The 21779-nt window shown below is 38.7% G+C and overlaps 1 pseudogene; it reads left to right on the top strand.

Annotated features, from left to right (window-relative positions):
- The first annotated feature begins 212 nt into the window (after positions 1–212).
- LOC106823078 (thioredoxin reductase-like selenoprotein T) lies at positions 213–834 on the top strand (annotated as a pseudogene).
- The last annotated feature ends 20945 nt before the right edge of the window (positions 835–21779 follow it).

The raw sequence follows: 21779 nt of genomic DNA, 5'->3' as shown, positions 1-21779 counted from the left end.
GATGTAAAAATTCTCAAAAAACTTCTATCAAACCAAATTCAACAACACATTAAAAGGATCGTACACCGTGACCAAGTGAGATTTAGCCACAGGATGCAAGGATGGTTCAGCATACACAAATCAATAAAACTGATACACCACACTAATAGAATGAAGGATAAAAAGCATATGATGAGTCTCCATCTGAGGGTGGAGGAGGCATCTCCGTGGCCATGAGGTCCCTGCTGCTTCTCCTGGTGATGGCGTCGGCTGTGCTCCGACCGCTGGGGCGGGCAACCTGGGCGGCTTGCCTGGCAAGAGATTAAAGATGCAGTACGACATGGGGCTGCTGCTCAAGTTCCACATTTGTGTTTCCTGAGGTTATGTGTGGGTGTTTGAGGAGTACATGCAGGTTATTAGCCAGCGGTACCTAGACATCCACATTGAAGGGGAGAATTACCTCCCTCAACCAATATATAGATGCATAGCATCTTTCCTGTCAGTCTTCAAACTAGTAATAATAGGCTTACTAATTGTTGGCAAGGATCCTTTTGCTTTCTTAGGCATGCAAGCTCCTAGCATCTGGCAGTGGGGCCAAGAAAACAAGATCTATGGGTGTATGATGGTCTTCTTCTTGAGCAACATGATTGAGGACCAGTGTATGTCAACAGGTGCATTTAGATAACTTTGAATGATGTACCTGTGTGGTCTAAGCTGGAATCTGGTTACCTGTCATCCATGCAACAGCTTGTTCAAATTCTTGACAATGAAATGAAGCTCAGTGTGCATATGGATCCAATCCCACATCATCGATCACAGCCCCACCTATCAGCACTGAAAACCCTTGTACATTGAGGGATTTTTGCAAGAGCAACGTGACTGACATTATGAAGGCCTGCACTGAAGACAGCAAGCTGTTAGTACAGACCAGATGCTTGCTTGGCAGGCTCGTTGTACCTCCTGGAAAACCTCAGTGCAAGACAGTTTTTCAGAATTCACTTTGGAACTCTGCACATTCGTGGAGTGCAATAATATTGTATAGCTTTTTTTTCCTTCCCCAAATCCACTCAGTTAATAGTTTTTTAAAAATGTAGACATTGAGACTTGTACCTTTTTTCTTAGTCATATTTTCAAAAGTAGAAAACTAAGTTACAATTTGATTTTTTTCAAAGATGTCTGTTAAATCTGTTGTGCTTTTATATGAATTCTCCTTTTTTATAGTTTAAAATCAGTCATCTGGGGAATACAAGTGAAGTTCCCAAAATACTTTATAAGAGTTTACCAGACATCTCTAATTTGGTCATGTCCAGTTTATATAGTTTTCAAAATACTGCAGATTGTGAACAGTGCATTATATAAGATTATGGGGGGAAATCTTATATCCAGAGTACTCTACCAGTTTGTGTGTGTGTGTGTCTGCGTGTGTGTATTACTAGAGAATTACTAAAAGACCAATTGCTTTTTAAATCCTTTATGTAGTCCATTTCTTGCCTTGACCAATCTAATGGATTCATTAATTGGGCCTTTATACTTAAGTCAATAAAAAACTAAGCAGATGCAAGTTAAATAAAATGTGTGAATTTATTAAAAAATCATATGATCTTCTCAATAGATGCAGAAAAGTCATCTGACAAAATTCAACACTCTTACATGATAAAAGCGCTTAACAAATTGGGCATAGAAGGAACAAAACTCAACCTAAAGGACATATATGACAAACCCACAACTAATGTCAGACTCAACAGTGAAAAGCTAAAAGTTTTTCCTCTAAGATCAAGAACAAGACATGGGTTTTCGCTGTCACAACTCCTATTCAACATAGTCCTGGAGGTCCTAGTCAGAGCAGTGAGCAAGTAAAAGAAATAAAAAGCAACCAAATTGGAAAGGAAGAAGTAAAATTAACTCTGTTCACAGATGGCATGATCTTATACAGAGAAAACCCAGAAGACTCCACCATAAAACTGTGAGAACTAATAAATGAATCCCGTGAGGCTGCAGGATACAAAATCAACATCAAGAATCAGTTGTATTTCAATATATTAACAGTGAAATATCTGAAGGTGAAATAAAGAAAATAGTACCATTTATAAAAGCATCAAAAAGAATAAAATACTTAGGATTTCACCAAGGAGAGTGAGAGATCTATACACTGAAAATACAAGACTTTGATGTAAGAAATTTAAGGAGATATAAATAAATGGAAAGATATTCCATATTTGTGGGCCAGAAGACTTAATATTATTAAAATGTCCATTCTACTCAAAGATGCAGATTCCATGCAGTCTCCATGAAAACTCCAATGGAATTTTTTACAGAAATAGAAGAAAATAATCCTAAAGTTGTATGGATCCACAAAAGACCCTGACTAGCAAAAGCAGTCTTGAAAAAGCAAAATAAAGCTAGAGGCATCACACTTCCTGATTTCAATCTGCACTACAAAGCCATATTAAAACAGTATAATACTGGCAGAAAAACAGACATACATCCCCCAAAAATAGCATAGAGAGCCCAAAATAAATTCATGCATAGCAGTCAAGTCATGTCTGACAAGAGAGTCAAGAATACTCAATGAGGAGGCTGGCCCGGTGGCACAGTGGTTAAGTTTCCACGCTCCGCTTCACGCCGGCCCGGGGTTTGCCAGTTCGGATCCAGGGTGCGGACATGGCACCGCTTGGCAAAAGCCCTGCTGTGGGTAGCCATCCCACATATAAAGTAGAGGAAGATGGGCATGGATGTTAGCTCAGGGCCAGTCTTCCTCAGCAAAAAAAAAAAAAAAAAAAAAAAAAAGAGGAGGATTGGCAGTAGCTAGCTCAGGGCTAATCTTTCTCAAAAAATTAATAAAGAAAGAAAGAAAGAATAAAATAAAGAATACTCAACGAGGGGGCTGGCCCCATGGCCAAGTGGTTAAGTTCGTGCACTCAGCTTCGGCAGCCCAGGGTTTCACCAGTTCAGATTCTGGCCACGGACATGGCACTGCTCATCAGGCCATGCTGAGGCAGCATCCCACACAGCAGTCAGAAGGACCTACAACTAGAATATACAACTATGTACTGCCCCCAGTTCTCTCTTTGGGAAGAAGAAGAAAGAAAAGATTGGCAAAAGATGTTAGCTCAGGCACCAGTCTTTAAAAAACAAAAGTAAAAAAAAAAGAACACTCAATGAGGAAAAGATAGTCTTTTCAATAAACGGTGTTGGAAAAAGGATATTTACATGCAAAAGGATGAAATCAGACCCCATGTGACATCACTCACAAAAAATAACTCAAAATGGATTAAAGACTTAAATATAAGCCCAGAAACCATAAAACTCCTAGAAGAAAATATTGGGAAAAGTCTCCTTGATATTGGTCTCAGCAATGATTTTTTTGGAGACGATACCAAAAGCTCAAGCAACGAAAGTAAAAATAAACAAGTAGGACTACATCAAACCGAAAAGATGTGCACAGCAAAAGAAACGTCACCAGAATGAAGAGGCAACCTATGGAATGAAAGAAAATATTTTCAAATAATATATCAGATGATAGGTTAATATTCAAAATATATAAGGAATTCATACAACTCAATAGCAAAAAAAAAAGTCTGATTTAGAAAAGGACAGAGGACCTAAATAGACATTTTTCCAAAGAAGATATACAAATGGTCAACAGGTATATGAAAAGATGCGCAACATGGTTAATCATCAAGGAAATGCAAATCAAAACCACAATGAGATATCACCTCACACCTATTAGATGGCCACAGAAATGAGAAATTATAGCTATCTTCTCATCAGCAACTATATACACCAGGACAGTAGGAAATAAGAAGGCCTGAAGAAGTTGATTTTTCCTGAGTATTTAAGTGAGATGAGCGTTCTCAATGTCACAGATAGTAACAAATATTAAACAAAAATCTGAAAGGTAGGTTGACAGAACCAAAGGCTTGGAAGCAGAGAGATGAGATCAACTGAAAATAAATTGAATGCAAATGGAAGGAGAAGAGCAGAGGCCCTAAAAAAATCTCCTTAGACTCGGGCCTATTTTGAAACTCGTCTTTACACTTATTACGAGTAAGATATTAGACTTTATGTTCTTAAATACATTCCAAACTCTTTGAGAATCAATACTCAATACTTAGAGTATTTCCTAAAGTTAATTACATGCTAATGTATGACACCAGGCACAAACTCCTATTTCTGTTTCTTTTACTTTATTAACTTCCCTGTGTCTTCCTCCAAATGATTTTGGCTTTTTTTCTTAGCCTTTTTGCCCAATGTAGGCACATTTTAAAATGTTTCCACTTCAACAATGATAGCTGGTGGCAACCCCTAGAACCACTCCAGAATGGCCCAGTGGGGACAGGCAACTCTCAGAAACTCATGAGCTGGCTGAGATTCTCCTGGGGCTCCAAAAATGCTTTATGCAGAACAGCCGGGCTACATTAAAATGTTTCATGTTGTGCAGCACAAAGTACAGAGGAGCGAGGATAAAGCGGACAATCATCTTAGAGGAGGAAAGTCTGTGCTTTCTTGAAAAGAGATTTTTTTTACTGCTTTTATTTCCATGGGCGTTGAGACAGAGACAGTCTTGCATAACTTCTCAGCGGCCTGTCACCTTGTACTCTTGGAGAGATTTCCTTTGTACACCCCTCACCTCATCTTTCACTACATACATAAAATATTAAAGTCAAAACACAGATAATCTCTGAGCAAAGTAAAGTATTGACTTCCATGGCTTGGATTCTATGTCAGCCTCTCTCACCAGGACCCACGTCCACATTTTCCTTGAACAGCTGCTTTGGAGAAGTTTAGATTGGAGACATGCAACTCAGCTTTAAGCAATTTTCTATCTTTTGTACCACACAGAAATGGCTGGGTGGCTGCCCAGCCACCACCATTAACCTGAGGTACAGGAAATATGGAAAACTGATGGCTACTCTGAATTCTCAGACAGGATCCATCCCTCTTTCTTTAGCCTCTCTTCTACTTCATTCAAATCTCTAATTCATACTACATCACACTTACCTGCATGTGACTTTCATTCCCAACTTTGTGTCATCAGTACTTAGGGGCCAGAGTGGGCCTGTATAGACTAATTGTTAATGCCCCTTTACTTTTGGGGTCCTGAGAGATGATGCTTTATGGTGTTACACAGGATGTGTTATGGCTCTACTCAAGGAGGGTCTGGATTAATTCTCTGCTCAGGCATCATCCAGAAGTATTTTTTTCAAAAAAAGGAGTTCCTTCTAATTTGCAGCCCTACCTCGAATAGCCCTCATTCATACAGAGACTCAACACAGAGACCAAAAACTCAGACTAGAGAGAGAACTAAAGAGCTAAGCAGGCGATCATAAGACAGTTCCAGCACATAAAAAAATGCAAGCAGTCAACAATTTTTAGAGCATGATGAAAGATGCAAGACCCCATAGGAACCAATGGATAGAGACTTGACTTGAAAGTGAACTTGAGTATTTGCACATGCAAAGACCAGGCACTTTCTTCAGAGAGCAGTAACTGTTCTAATTCATGGATATCTTTTATCTAACTTAAATGAGGTGAGGCAAAACAGAAAGGTGCACACAGCAGAGGATCAGCAGAACTCACTAACACTTGACACCAATCAATTAAAAAGAGTAATTCCAGCCAAGAACACTATTCTGGGAGGAGAATGCTCCTCTTTCTTCTGCCGATCTCCCTGACTCTCTTCATCCCTTGATCGAATCCATTACTAGGAAAAGACATAGCTGTTCCCACTGATCAGAATCCAGACCATTCTTTGGACTCCCAGCAGGGCATTTTTGTGCTTTCGGTTGCTTCTTGAAAAGCACATCTGGGAAATGGCTCCAAACTGACAAGCAGAGGCCCTCCTGCTATATCTCTGATATGTCTGCAATTTGTAGGTACAACAAGCCAACCAGGCCCTTTCTGTAGGCAGCGGCTTGTTGATTTGTTATTGTTCTCACAGTCTGCCTCTGGTATTTATAGGCATTCTGGCTTCGGAATTTAGACTTGGGGAGGAAGTAGAAAGCCCCACGTGAACCTAAGAACTACAGTATCTAATATCGATTACTAGGCGACCAAAAGCTGTTTTCCTCTGTATTAACTGTATTTTCTTCTGTTCTGTATTCTTTTCTTTCTGGCTTTGTTGAGATATAATTGACATAAAACATTGTGTAAGCTTAAGGTGTACAACATAATGATTTGATACACGTATATATTGCAAATTATTGCCACAATAACACATCCATCACCTCACATAATTATATTTTGTGTGTGTGTGTGTGCAGTGAGAGCATTTAAGATCTACTCTCTTAGCAAATTTCAAACATACAATAAATATTGTTAACTATAGTCACCACGCTAATCTTAGATCTCCAGATCTAATGTCCACGTTGTTGCAAATAGGAGGATTTCCTTCTTGATTATGGCTGAATAATATTCCAATATATATACACGTATATCACATTTTCTTCATCCAGTCATCTGTCAGTGAACGTTTAGGTTGTTTCCATGTCATGGCTATGATGAATAACGCTTCAATGAACACAGGGGCGCATATATCTTTTCAAGTTAGTGATTTCATTTCCTTCAGATATATACCTAGAAGTGGGATGGCTGGACCATATGGTAGCTCTATTTTTAATTTTTTGAGGAACCTCCATGCTGTTTTCCATAATGACTTTACCAATTTACATTTCCACCAGTGTGGAATGCACAAAGTTTCCTTTTTCTCTGCATCCTTGCCAACAGTTGTTATCTCTCCTTTTTTTTTGATCTCATCTCTCTGCTTCCAAGCCTTTGGTTCTGTCAACCTACCTTTCAGATTTTTGTTTAATATTTGTTACTATCCATGACATTGAGAACACTCATCTCACTTGAATACTCAGGAAAAATCAACTTCTTCAGGCCTTCTTATTTCCTACTGTCCTGTTGTATATAGTTGCTGATGAGAACATAGCTATAATTTCTCATTTCTCTGCATGCAATGAATCTTCTTTCTGGGTGTCTCAAAATTTTTCTCTTTATCTTTGATTTTAAACAATTTAAATATGATGTATTTAGGCAGTCTTTCAATTCTCTCTCTCTCTCTTCCTTTTTTTCTTTGTGAGTTTTATCCTAGTTAGGTTTCTGTGAACTTCACAGTTTCAGGTTTAATGAATGCATTTTGTTATTTTTGGAAAATTCACAGCTATTATCTCTTTAAATATTCCTTCTCCCCTATTTCTCTCTTCTCCTTTGGGATTCCAATTATACATATGCTAGATATTTGACATTCTCTCACTGCTCTTGGATACTGTTTTTCTCTTTCCCTCTTTTCTTCTTTTTTTTTTCTTCTTTTTATCTCTGTGTGTTTCATTCTGGGTAAATTCTATTCACCTATATTCAAGTTCATTTGTTTTTTCCTCAGCTGATAAGTCCACTGCTGAGTCTGTTGAAGGAATAGTTCATCTTTGTAAATGTGTTTTATTTTTTTCTCCATTTGACTCACAGTTTCTATATCTCAATTCATATTCCCCATCTGTTCATGAGTTTCTAATATATTAATCATAGTTATTTTGGATTCCCTCTCTGATAAGTCACTTCTGAGTCTGGTTGTGTCAAGAGCTTTGTCTCTTGAGAGTGAATTATTTTTCCTTGATTTTTGTTGGTCTTATAATTTCCGATTAATTACTGAACATCACATGTAACACAAGGAGCCTGAGGTAAATAGTACAGAGTCCTAGAAATGAGTATGTCTCTACTAGGTCGCTAAAGTGGAGAATTTAGTCAATCTAGTTCAAAGCTGGTGGTACTCTGGTTAGCTTTGGTTCACTACCAGCTTCAGATGCCTCTAGGGTCACCATGCTTAAGGTGAAGTTGGGTTGCCAGATGATTTTTCTTTCGCCACCCTCACTTCAGCCTCCCTGTACCTGCTACAGTGACAACAAACAGCTCTTAATATACCTTTTACTATACTAATTTAGTTATTATAATTTTCTGTGATTGTAAAATTTCACAAATTTGTCAGATTGAGGCCTGCTCTAGGCTCCCACAAATCAATCCTCACCCTGTGGTTCCCTCTATCTCAGCAACAGAGAGCCTCTCTTACTGGAAAGAACATTATTCTTTCAAAGGGTTCACGTGATTAGGTTGGGCTGACCCAGAGAATCCCCATATTTTAATTTTAACTGATCATTAACCTTAATTACACATGTAAAATCCCTTTGCCACGTGTTAGGACATAATCATGGGAGGAACACCAAGGGGCAGAAATAATGATAATATCTTAGTATTCTGCCTACCACATACAGTCCTGTGGCTTCTATAACTCCTGTCCCTCCAATACGAAAAATACATTTGCAACCTCCCAAGTTCCTAAGGATCTCATCTCACTACGGTATTAAAGTTCAGAAATCTCATCTAAACCTCATCAGCTCAAAAGTCCAAAATCTCATCCTCTAAATCAGGTATGAATGAGACTTCTAAATGGACCCCATTAAGAGCCCCTCCTCTCCATCTGTGGGCTTGTGAAACTAAAGAGACAAGTCATCTTTCCCAAATACTTCTAACACACAATGGTTATTGTGTCAGGTGTGGACATTCCAGATGAAATGGGGGCGGGGCAGGAAATTGAAGGCAAATGCAAGTTAACTGGACAGAGCAGTTTTTAAATCCAGCCAGGCAAACTAAGAGGGAGGCCCGTGAGTAGATTCAAGCCTGGGATAGTCCTCCTGGGCCTCAGCTCTGTCCTCTGAGCTCTGGGTTTTGCCCTCTGGGTCGTTCGTTCTTTTCGTGAATGGTAGCACATGGCTTACAGCTGAGGAGTTTTATCAGCCAACTTCCTACCACTGTGGTGTGTCCTATCCTACAGACATTCTTCAACAGCAGCAGACTGAGGAGAAGGGAGAGGGAACAGGGAGGGAGACGGGATCAGGACTGCATTGTCTTTGGAATCAAACAGACCAACGATTGTTGTTGTTGTTGTTGTTGACTGAGCTCGGCCTCTTGCGAGTTGTACACCCTTGGCTAACTTATTTAACCTCTTTGATCCTCGGTTTCCTCATCTCTAAAATAAGGATACTATTACCAATCTCATAATGTTGTTATGAATATTAAATAAAATAACAGTATGTTATGAATGTTAAATAAGTAAAGTGCACAGGGCCCAGGGTTTGTTCTGTGCATGGCAATTGCATTATTGACATTTTTCTCATTCTCTTGCTCTTTCTTTTCAGTTATTGGGAATTTCAAACACTACTTCCCATCTTGGTTGCATATCATCATCACCTAGGAAACCTTTAAAAATATTGATACTTGTGTCTCACCATCAGAGTTTCTGATTTTATTGACCTGAGATCTGGTATTTGTGAAATTCTCCAGCTGATTGTAACGTGCAGCTAAAGTTGAGAATCAATGTAAGATTTTATAAATGACCACCACCTGAACATTCTCAATGGCCCACCCTTTCAGTCCACTCCTAGATGGTTCATGCACAGACAGAGCAGGGCTGACAGAGAAAGTGCGTTCTTAGGAAGTCCTTAAAGTCTTTCCCCAGAATAGCCCCTCCCAAAACCCCCTCAGATACCCAAAATACCTCTAATCTAGTAACAGTTTTTAGTACAGCATAATAAGACCCTGTTAGGATATGTTGGCTTTGCTGTGTTTTGTTGGGATGGGGTAATTACTCGCATAACATTAGGTGCACCATCCATCCAATGTCATGACAGATAGTTTATGAGGGGAAGTGAGAGATTCAGAGAGCAGAGATCAGACTAACTGAACCGGGGCAGGGTGAAGGGAACTGTGGTCAGAAGTGTGCGGGCCAGAGAGAGTAAACTCAGATGAGTGTGCTTTGTGAAAGCTGGTATTGTCAAGAGACATCTGAGGACACCAACCTCAAAAGGCTGGTAGAAGAGGTAAGGAAGGAGGGGTGAGAAGAAGGGAGTTGAGTAAAGAAGGGTTCAGAGTGGAAGGGCTGAAGGACCCAAAGGCGAGAGTGGCTTTCCACCGTAGTTCCATACACAGTGCATGTACACTGTAGGCAGTGTATTTGTGCAGTAGCCACATTGTCTTATGCTGTCTCAAGTATAGAGGTCAGCATTCTTCCTATTATTAGGGGCTATAGGAGTCCCGGCAGGTGGGCAGAGTTTAGATAACACCAACATAATTAATTATGTTGCTTAATCACTTGAGTGTTTAATTAAGTGGCTTAGTTACTCAGTCAATCTGCAGACAATTTCTGAGGATGTATTAAAGGCAAGGCCCCCTGAGAAGGCTCTGAGGCATCTGAATGCATCCAGTCTTGAGGATTGGTACCTGAAGGAAGCAGCTGCTGCTCCTATATCTTACTGGTGACTATGAATTAAACTCATTGCAGGTGGTGGTGGGCAGTGGCGAGAGAAACAGCTGGCAAGTCAGAGAGCCTGCTTCTACTGCCAGCTCAGTAACCCGCAGGCCACATGACTTGGAGGGAGTTGCCTCCTCTCTCTAATCACTAGTCTTCTGGCATAGACAATATATAAATCAAACTAGAACTTTCCCTCCCAGTGCTGACATTTCCAGATTCTATGATATTGTGCTCAGACACTTAGACAGTCAACAATATGAAGAGAGAACATTGATTGACATCATTTGGAAGATCCTCATCAAAAATCTCCAAAAAGTTTCTGAAAAAGCTACCAGGCTTGTAATGATTTTTTCCCCTCAGGGGATCAGGTTGGAATTCTAACCCAAACCATTGTAGGACAGGAAGTTACCCAACAAAGGACTCTGAACTTCTTTCTGTAAGAAAGACCTATAGGGGAACATATGACAGGAGTCCCTTACCAGCTCTTTGGTTTATAATTTGTCCTTTAGTATCCCAAATGTAGCCAAAGAAAATTATGATGAGATTGCAGACCTGATCCAGGGCAGGGTTTGTAACTGAATTCCACCTGGAACTCTCTCCCTGAAGGAGGTTGACACAGAGAAATCCCTTCACTCTTGGCTTCTTGGGGAAATTCCCTGGGCCTTGACTCTGAGTTACAGGCTAGTCTTGGTCTCTGCCCTTTTCACCAGACAAACTGTGCCGCTCTGGTGTCAAGGACTGTTGGGGTGATTGACACCACCCCTCTTCAGAGTGAGGCCAGAGCAGCATCAGCAATCTCTAGCTTTTGTGTGGTGCCAATTCCTTTGATGTACCTGTCTCTGCCTCATTATGATGTACAATACACAAATCAGAAGACAGTTGGTCCCAGAAAAGACAGGTCTCCTGACTGTTGGCCAGAACACATGCGTAAAAGGCCTCTTTTGTTTGAGGCCAGCAGAGCTGAGAACACGGCTCTCACTGAGAACACAGCTCTCTGTGAGAACACGGCTCTCTGTGAGAGCCGACACAGCTCAAGTGTGGCTTCCTTTACATGTCTCTGCAGCCTGACTATTCCCATTAGTGACCTTGCCCATTTTGTCTGGATGGATCTCTATCTCTCAGTTTAAAATAGTGGCATTCATGTAGCTGATTAGGGATGTTTTATCTAAGTTGGTTATCTCAGAGATAAGATCACTCATATCCCTTCTTCAAGAAATGAAAACATTCAGAACTTAGTACACATCAAGGTAATCAAAAAACATCTGTGCTGGCATAAATACAGACATATATACCAATTAGATAGAAGAAAGAACACAGAAATAAACCCTTGCATATATAATCAAATAGTTTTCTACAAGGTTGCCAAGACCATTCAGTGGGGAAAAGACAGTGTTTTCTACACATGGTGTTGGGAAAACTGGAGATTCACATGTAAAAGAAAAAAATGAATTTTGACCCTTACCTTGCACTATACACAAAGATTAACTCAAAATGGATCAAAGAGCTAAATGTTAGACAAAAATTATAAAATTCTGAGAAGAAAACATAAGGGAAAATCTTCATGACACTGGATTTTGACATCAAAAGCAAAGGCAATTAAAAAAAGATAAGAGGGCCGGCCCCATGGCTTAGTGGTTAAGTTTGGCATGCTCTGCTTTAGCAGCCAGGGTTCAGTTCCCGGGTGCAGAACTACACCACTCATTGGCAGCCGTGCTGTGGCAGTGTCCCACATACGAAATAGAGGAAGATTGGCACAGGGCTAATCATCCCCAAGCAAAAAGAGGAAGATTGGTAACAAGCGTTAACCCAAGGTGAATCTTCTTCAGCAAAATAAAACAAAAAAGATAAATTCAACTACATCAAAATTAAAAACTTTTTTTAAAGCTATAAATGGATGATCTGTGTTTTCAGCAACTGATTTTTTTTTTTTTAAAGATTGGCACCTGAGCTAACAACCGTTACCAATCTTCTTTTTATTTTGTTTTCTGCTTTTTTCTCCCCAAATCCCCCCAGTACATAGTTGCATATTTTTAGTTGTGAGTCCTTCTAGTTGTGGCATGTGGGACGCCTCCTCAACATGGCCTGATGAGCGGTGCCATGTCGGCGCCCAGGATCTGAACCAGCAAAACCCTGGACCACCAAGTAGAACACGCGAACTTAACCACGCGGCCTCAGGGCTGGCCCCCAAATTAAAAACTTTTGTGCATCAAAGGACACTATCTAAAGGAATAAAATGGCAACCTAAGAAACGGGAGCAAGTATTTGCAAATCATGTATCTGACAAGAGATTGATACCCCAAATATATAAAGAATTCCTGCAACTCAAAATCCGATTAAGAAATACAGTTTTACATGAAAATTTTTAAATAAAATGTAAAAATATACTGTACATTACTCTATTATTCAAGAATTTTTAAAATTTCTCATTTTACGCTGAATAAAATTCAGACTTCAAAATGACCTTTCCTCTTTCATCTTCCATCACTTCTCTTAGACTGTCATCATCAAACAGGCAATTAATAAATATTAGTGTGATTTATGCCTCAGATTTCACATTTGTATTTTAAAAAATGAAAACACTATTTTTTTCCTCTCTTGTTAAGAAATTCCCTTGTTTTTGCCTTTAAAAATTCCCTAACTTCTCCCCAGGGAAGCATCATCGGCAGTATTTTTCCAGCCTAGGATTCCTGTGTACAGAGGCAGTACTTGCTTTTTCTTCAAAGAAATGAGGCATGGCCTGTTTTAAGACTCCCTGCCTGGGTTAGAAGAAGTGAGGGAGCGAAACATTGTTAGTGTTGGTCTCTAAGACCAGGAATCCAATTCTAGAGGAGAGAGAAACACAAAGGAAGGGCTTTCAAAGCAAAAAACACCCAGCAGGTACAAAGGCACCTGAATCTACAGACAATTCAGTATTGTTGAAATGCAAACCAGGGAGGAAGGAAACTGAGAGAGGGTGTGAAAGTGGGGATGCTTATTGGCAGAAACTAGATAACAAAGTGCCTGTGAACCATACCAAGGAATTTAAGTGTATAGTTACAGATGACAAGCAAGTGATCAAATGTTCACATGAGATCACTCTGACAACAGGTGGGAGGAGGGAGGAAGAGGAGGTGAGACGAGACTGGTGATCAGCAATAATTCAGCTGAGAAGCAAGTACTTGAGAGGGAAGTGACAATCTGGTTGACTCAAAGGCAACAAATATGAATAAGATGTAGGTGGTGGAACAGACAGGCCTTAATAACTGACCACCTGTGGGAGATTAAACTGGAGACTGCTGGGATGTTTTCCAGATTCTCAGCTTAATCATCTCGCACCCAGGTGGGAAGGAAGGTGAGAGTGTGCAGTGGTTTTGCAGAGGGAATCAGGGGCCCAAGCCAACACATTTAGGAAGAGATGCCGTGTCTCTTGGCTTATTCTAGCGAGCTCACCTGGATAAAACTTTTATTCTGAGGCAATAACATTCTGCCCCATCCACTTTGTAAGTATTTCACCGACAATGCTATAGAGAAAGACTAACATCTCTATTTAATTTCTGGATTGTTTATGCAGATTTGACTTTTTTTTCCCTAGGAAAACTCCAGTCTGCTAAAATTGTATTAGCATACGTAAGGTAATCACAAATGCAATGCAAGGACACCTGCTTCCAGCCTTGCAGGACCAAGCAGGCACTCCTGGGGAACAGGTACTGACCAAGCCCTGTCCGTGTGTTCCTCTAAAGCCAATGGTCACTGTACAACACCCCAAATCTAGTATCTCAGCTTGTCCATGGTGCCACTTTTGTTGTCTTTACTTTTTCTCTCTGATATCACCTATTCCCTCTCCTTGCAGCTCACCTCTTTCCCCTGGGCCAGAGATATTGCTATAACTGCACAGCCTCCCCCATCAAGACTTGGAATAACAAGGGATTACTGTTTCAGTGGAGCCGTCCTTTCTCCTCAGGGCTGCCTGACACTTCTCACTTAACCCCCTGCCCTTGGAATGACATTCTCACTGGCATCTGAGTAAAGGAGTACTCCTCCCCATACACAGTTGTGTTGCAGGATTTGCTAGGGATTAATTCTTTCCTTTCAGCTGCAACTTGTCAGAGACCAAGAATGAACAAAGAAGAACGTCAAGGAATCAGAGATAGACTGTTTGGCTTTGTCTGGCATTCAATCCTATCCACCAGGCCAAATTTCTTGATGTTGTTGTGACAAGGCATTGTTGTGGGTGGAAAGCTTGGAGCTATAATGTATGCTGCTGCCACGCACTGCTGGCACTGCCTGCTTAGAGCTGGAATGGAACAAACTGCCTGTTAATTTGTGTATAAACACAGGCTAATCCCTCATTTGCACCCTGGGTAGCTGGTTTGTTCATGCACACAAAGGAACCTAGGTGGCTTTGGCCCTTGATATTCGCATTCCACAGATGAGATTCTCATCAGGAACTGCAGTTTCCTCTGATTCAGTGGAACAAGCACCGTGGGCTCCAGTCTCAGCTTCTCGTTCTCTCCCTATTTAATAACATAATAATAATAATTAGTATTTGTTGAGCCCTTATTAGGATCAGATCCATGCCTAGCAATTGATGTGTTCCCCACTTCTAAAATTTCCCCAGACCACTTGCCATCTACCTGTCTGGACATGATAATTGCTGCCCTAATTCCCCCTGGGGTTCTGATCCCTCTGTTGATCCCTCGGTTTCTGGGCCCTCAGGGACCACCACTCTAATTGTTCTCTTCCTCAACTCTGTGCCAGCACACTCTACCCCACAGAGTCCTGGGATCAGGGACATTATGGCTGTAAGAATCTATCCATCAGCCAGGCTACCTCCAGCTTATAATTATAATGAAATTTAAATTTAATTCAAATCATATGATTTATATTATTATTAATAAATTCAATTGGAATCAAATTTATATTTAATTATAATCATTAATATAGTGTACATTTGTTTAATAAATTTAATTATAATTAAATAATTTTTAAAACAAAGGCAATACTCAAAATTTGTCATTTCCTAATCATTTTACTGCATTTGATTATTTTCTATGCACTTGAGATAATTTACGTGCATTACTGTATCTATATAGTAGAAATATATATAATGGTATACTATTGTGCATCTCGTCCCATCTCTGGATTCAGTGACATCACATTAATAGCTTAAAATCAGCCCTGAGAATATTTACACCAGAGAAATAGATAAATTCTACAAATCAAGGTGTGATTTATCATTTTGTTTATTGTCTACACCAGGGATCGCCAAACTAAGGGTCCAATCTGGGTTGCAAGCTAAGAATGAGTTTTACATTTTCAAAGGCCTATAAACTAAAAACAAAGAAGAACATGCTACACAGACCTTATGTGGCCCACAAAGCTTAATATATTTACCACCTGGCCCTTTACAGAAAATTTGCTCACTCCTAGCCTAGAACAAGTTTTGACACAAATCCAGCCTGTCGCTTGTTTTTGTAAATAACATTTAATTGGAACACACTCAGGCCCATTGATTTATGTTTTGTCTACGGCTCCTTGCGAGCTACCGTGGCAGCGCTGAGTAATCACAGCAGAGACTGCTTGGCCTGCAAAACCTAAAATATTTATGATCTGACACCTTACAGTAAAAGTTGGCTGACCCTTGTGTAGACTAAAGAAAGTAGTGGAGAAAAGTTAGTAATGCAGATTAAGTTTCAGAATATGTTGTGTCTGCAGCTGTTCCATTGCAAACAGCACAAAATACAATACACGTACATATGCACTTGTTCAGACAGCCAGTTTTTAAACATTTACCAACATATCCAACTAATTAAGAGGACCTGGTAGGCACAGAAAACGTGGTACCATTTGGATTGTAAATGAAGGGTAAAAATCCTATAAAAATAGAGGAGCCAATAATACTGACAAATAGCATTTTTTAAATTGAGTCACACTGATTTATAACACTACACAAATTTCAGGTGTATAGCGTTATATTTCAACTTCTCTATAGACTGCATCATGTTCAACACTAGAAGTCTAGTTGCCATACATCCCCACACATATGTGCCCCTTTACTCCTTTCACCCTCACCCCACCCCCTTCCTCTTGGTAACCACTAGTCTGTTCTCTGTATCTATGTATTTGTTCATTTGTTTATCTTCCGCATATGAGTGAAGTCATACAGTAATTATCTTTCTCCAGATGACTTATTTCACTTAGCGTAATACACTCAAGGTCCATCAACATTGTCACAAATGGCAAGATTTCGTGGTTTTTTTATGGCTGAGTATATATACTACATTTGTGTTCCATTGTGTATATATACCACATCTTCTTTATCCATTCATCCCTTGATGGGCACCTAGGTTGCTTCCATTCTTGGCTATTGTGAATAATGCTGCAATGAACATAGGGGAGCATATATCTTTTCAAATTAGCGTTTATGTGTTCTTTAAATACTCAGAAGTAGAATAGCTGGATCACATCCTATTTCTATTTTTAATTTTTTGAGAAATCTCCATACTGTTTTCTGTAGTGGCTTCACCAATTTGTGTTCCTACCAGCAATGTATGAGAGTTCCCTTTTCTCTGCATCTTCTCTCCAACACTTGTTATTTCTTGTCTTTTTAACAATAGCCATTCTGATGGGCATGAGGTGATATCACATTGTAATTTTCATTTGTATTTCCCTGATAGTTAGTGATGTTGAAGATCTTTTCATGTGCCTGTTGTCCATCTGTACATCTTCTTCGGAAAAGCATTTATTCATATCCTCTGATCACTTTTTGATTGGGTTGTTAGCTTTTTTGTTGTTTGAGTTATTTACATATTTTGGATACTAATCCATTATTGGATATATGATTTGCAAATATTTTCTCCTAGTTGGTAGGTTGTCTTTTGTTGATGGTTTCCTTCACCATGCAGAAGATTTTTAGTTTGATTTAGTCCAAATTTTAAATTGTTTTCTTGGGGCTGACCCAGTGGTACAGCGGTTAAGTTTGCACATTCTGCTTTTGCAGCCCCGGGTTCACCGGTTCAGATCCTGGATGCTGACCTATGCGCTGATTGTCAAGCCATGCTGTGGCGGGCATCCCATATATAAAGTATAGGAAGATGGGCACAGATATTGGCACAGGGCCACTCTTCCTCAGCAAAAATGAGGATGATTGGCAGAAGATGTTAGCTCAGGGATAGTCTTCCTCACAATAAATAAATAAATAGTTTTCCTTTGTTTCCCTTGCCTGAGAAGACATGATATTCAAAAACATGCTACTATGACCAATGTAAAAGAGTGTACTGCCCCTGTTTTCTTCTAGGCATTTTTTGGTTTCAGGTCTTACATTCAAATCTTTACTCCATTTTGAGTTAATTTTTGGGCATGGTATAAGATAATGATCTACTTTCATTCTTTTGCATGTGGCTGTCCCGTTTTCCCAATACCAGTTATGGAAGAAACTTTCCTTTCTCCATTGTATGTTCTTGGCTCCCTCGTCAAATATTAGCTATTCATAAATGTGTGGGTTTCATTCTGGACTCTCAATTCTGTTCCATTGATCTTTGTGTCTACTTTTCTGCCAGTTCCCCATGCTGTTTCAATTGCATAACTTTGTAGTGTATTTTGAAATCAGAGCATGTGATACCTCCAGATTTGGTCTTCTTTTCTCAGGATTTCTTTTGACTATTCAGTCTTTTGTTATTGTGTATAAATTTTAGGGTTCTTTATTCTATTTCTATGAAAAGTGGCATTGGGATTCTGATTGAGATTGCATTGAATCTGTAGATTGCTTTAGGTAACATGGACATTTTAACTAGGCTAATTCTTCCAATCCATAAGCATGAAATATTTTTCCATTTCTTTGCACCTTCATTGATTTCTTTCAATAATGTCTTATAGGATTCGGTGTATAGATCTTTCAACTCTTTGGTTAAATTTATTCCTAGATATTTTATTCTTTTTGTTGTGACTGTAAATGGGATTGTATTCTTGATTTCTCTTTCTGCTAGTTTGTGGTTACTATATAGAAGTGTGACTGATTTTTGTGTGTTGATTTTGTACCCTGCACCTTTACTGTATTTGTTAATCATTTCTAATAGTGTTTTGGTGTAATCTTTAGGGTTTTCTATATAAAAAACATCATATCATCTGCAAATAGTGACAGTTTTCCTTCTTCCTCTACAATTTGTATACCATACATTTCTTTTGCTTGCCTAATTGCTCTGATTAGGACTGCCAATGCTCTGTTGAATAAGAGTTGTGATGGTGGGCATCCTTGTTTTCTTCCTGTTTTCAGAGGGATAGCCTTCAGGTTTTCACCATTGAGTATGATGTTGGCTGCGGGTTTGTCCTATATGGCCTTTATTACATTGAAGTACTTTCCTTCCGTACCCATTTTTTGAGAGTTTTTGTCATAAATTGATGCTGTATCTTGTCAAATGCTTTCTCTGCATCTATTGAGATGATCATGTGATTTTTTATTCTTCATTTTGTTAATGTGGTGTATAACATTGATTGATTTGCAGATATTGAACAATCCCTGTGTCCCTGGAATGAATCTCACTTGATTGTGTCGTATGATCCTTTTAATGTTTATTGTATTCAATTTGCTTATATTTTATTGAGGATTTTTGCATCTATATTCATCAGCAAAATTGGCTTGTAATTTTCCTTTTTTGTGTTGTCCTTTTATGGTTTGGTATCAGGGTAATGTTGGCTCTGTAAAATGAGTTAGGAACGGCCACATCCTCTTCAATTATTTTAAAAGAGTTTGAGAAGGATGGGTATTAAATCTTCTTTGAATGCTTGGTAGAATTCACGAGAGGAGTCATCTGGTCCTCGACTTTTGATTTTGGGAAGGTTTTTGTTTATAGTTTCAATCTCTTTACTTGTGATTGGTCTATTCAAATTCTCTATTTCTTCTTGATTCAGTTTTGGGAGGTTGTATGTTTCTAAGAATTTATCCATTTCTTTTAGGTTATCAAATGTGTTGGTGTATAGTAATATTTTATCATTTATAATATTGTAATTTATATTCAATATAAAATTTATGATTTATAATGTTTATAATTTATAATATTTTCATAGTAATATCTTATAATCCTTTGTATTTCTGTGATACACTGGTGGTTGGAATGCAAACTGGTGCAGCCACTATGGAAAACAGCATGGAGATTCCTCAGAAAATTAAAAATAGAAATACCATGTGACCCAGCTATCCCACTACTGGGTATCTATCCAAAGAACTTGAAATCAGCAATTCCAAAATTCACATGCACTCCTATGTTCATCACAGCATTATTTACAATAGCCAAGATGTGGAAGCAACCTAAGTGTCCATCAACTGATGATTGGATAAAGAAGATATGGTGTGTATATATATATATACTACTCAGCCATAAAAAAGCTAAAATCATCCCATTCACAAGAACATGGATGGACCTTGAGGGTATTATGTTAAGTGAAATAAGCAGATAGAGAAAGACAATCTCTGTATGACTCCACTCATAGGTGGAAGTTAAACATGTGGACAAAGAGAACAGATTAGTGGCTACCAGGGGAAAGGTGGGGTGGGAGGTGGGAACAAAGGGTGAAGGGGTGCACCTACAACACCACTGACAAACAATAATGTACAACTGAAATTTCACAAGGTTGTAAACTATCATAATCTCAATTAAAATTTTTTTAAAAACACAATTCACCTTGTTAATTTAATCTTGTTTGATTTTTGCTCTACTTCTTCTAAGTTTTCAAATCTATGAGTGTCAAGTTGTTCACAATATTCCCTAATTATCTCCTTCCTGACTGCATAATTTATAGTGAAATCCTCTATATCCCCTATTTCATTCCTCTTATTGTTGAATTCTCTTCTATTTTTTTACTTTTGTCAGTCTTATCAGAGTTTTATGTTTTATTGATTTATTTTGAAAAACCAGCTTGATTTATTTACAGTGTTTTTAGTAATCACTTTGTATAGTTTTAGTTTTCGATGGTTGCTCAAGGTTTTAGAATATATTCACATAACTTATCACAGTGCTGTTATTAACGTCTTACCGGTTCAAGTGAGGTGTAGAAAACTTACTTCCATTTAAGTGTCTTTACCCTCCTCATTTTTTAAAATATAATTTTCTTAAGTATTTCTTCTTCATACAGTGATGCCACATCAGATGGTTTTATAATTTTTGCTTCAACCATCAAATGTGATTTAATAAACTCATGATAAGGATAGCCTATTGTATTTACCCATGTATTCATCCATTTCAAGTTCTTCTTTCTGAAGTTCCAGTCTTCTTCTGTTAGTATTTTCTTTTTATTTAAGAATTTCCTTTAGCAATTCTTTACAGATATGCATGCTAACAACTTAATTCTCCTAGTTTTCCTTCATTTTGGAATGTATGTATTCCCTTTCAATACTGAAAGATATTTTTGCTGGATATAGAATTCATGGTTGACAATTCTTTTCTTCAGGGCTTGAAAAATGTTCCATTTCTTACTGGCATCCCTTGCTTCAGGTGAGAAATCCACTGTCATTCAAATTGGCATCCCCCATGAGTATAACATGTCTTTTCAGTCTTGGTACTTTCAAGAGTTTTTCTTTGGATTTAGATTGCCTAAGTTTAGTTACTACATGTCTTGGACTGGGTTTCTTTATCTTTTCTGCAGTTTGTTCAGCTTCTTGAATTTGTAGGTTTTTGTCTTTTGACAAATTTTAACTTTTGTGCCATTATTTTTTGAATACTTTTTCAGCTTTAGTCTCTTTCTCTTCTTCTTGAAATCTGATGATGCAAGTGTTGGATCTTTTGTTATTCTCCCATAGCACCCTGAGCCTCTATTCACTTTTTCTCAGTCTATTTTCTCTATGTTTTTCAGATTAGGAAAATTCTGTTAATCTGTCCTTAAGTTTACTGAGTTTATCCTTTGTCATCTCCACTTTACTATTGACCCATCCAATGAGGTTATTTTTTTTAGTAGGGGGGGGTATTTAATTTTTGGATCTATTGGTTGATTTTTATAACTTCTGTTTCTTTGCTGTGATATTTTAATTTTTCATTTGTTTCAAGAATATTCCTAAGTGCATGTTGAAGTAGTTTTATGATGACTGCTTTGAAAACCTTGGCAGATAATTCCAACCTCTGATTCACGTTGGTGCTTGTGCCTGGGGATAATTTTTCTCATTCTTGGTATGAGTAAATTACAGTTATATCCTAAACATTTTGGTTATTATATTATGAAGCCCTGGATTCTATTTAATCTTCTTGGCTTAGGAGGCAGTCCTCCTGTTGAGGCATTGCATGAAGTCTGGGTGGTTGTGTATTCTTAGCTTTCCACTAGGCCCTGCTGACATCGTGGGTCAGGAGCAGAGATGGTGAAGCCTAGTGATAACCAGCCCAGTCTCAACTGCCTCACTGAGTCTCATTGCTGCTACGTGGGAACATCAGTTCCACTCACTGATGGACCCTCTGACACTATCACGGTCATGGAACATGGAGCAGTCAGAACACTGCCTACTCCAGCTGTGCGGGAAATGAAGGATCCCCACTCA

This window comes from Equus asinus, chromosome 4 (assembly GCF_041296235.1).
Source record: "Equus asinus isolate D_3611 breed Donkey chromosome 4, EquAss-T2T_v2, whole genome shotgun sequence".
Classification (NCBI taxonomy): Eukaryota; Metazoa; Chordata; class Mammalia; order Perissodactyla; family Equidae; genus Equus; species Equus asinus.
The sequence above is the reverse complement of the archived record's forward strand: the minus strand, read 5'-3'. Positions and strand labels throughout refer to the sequence as shown.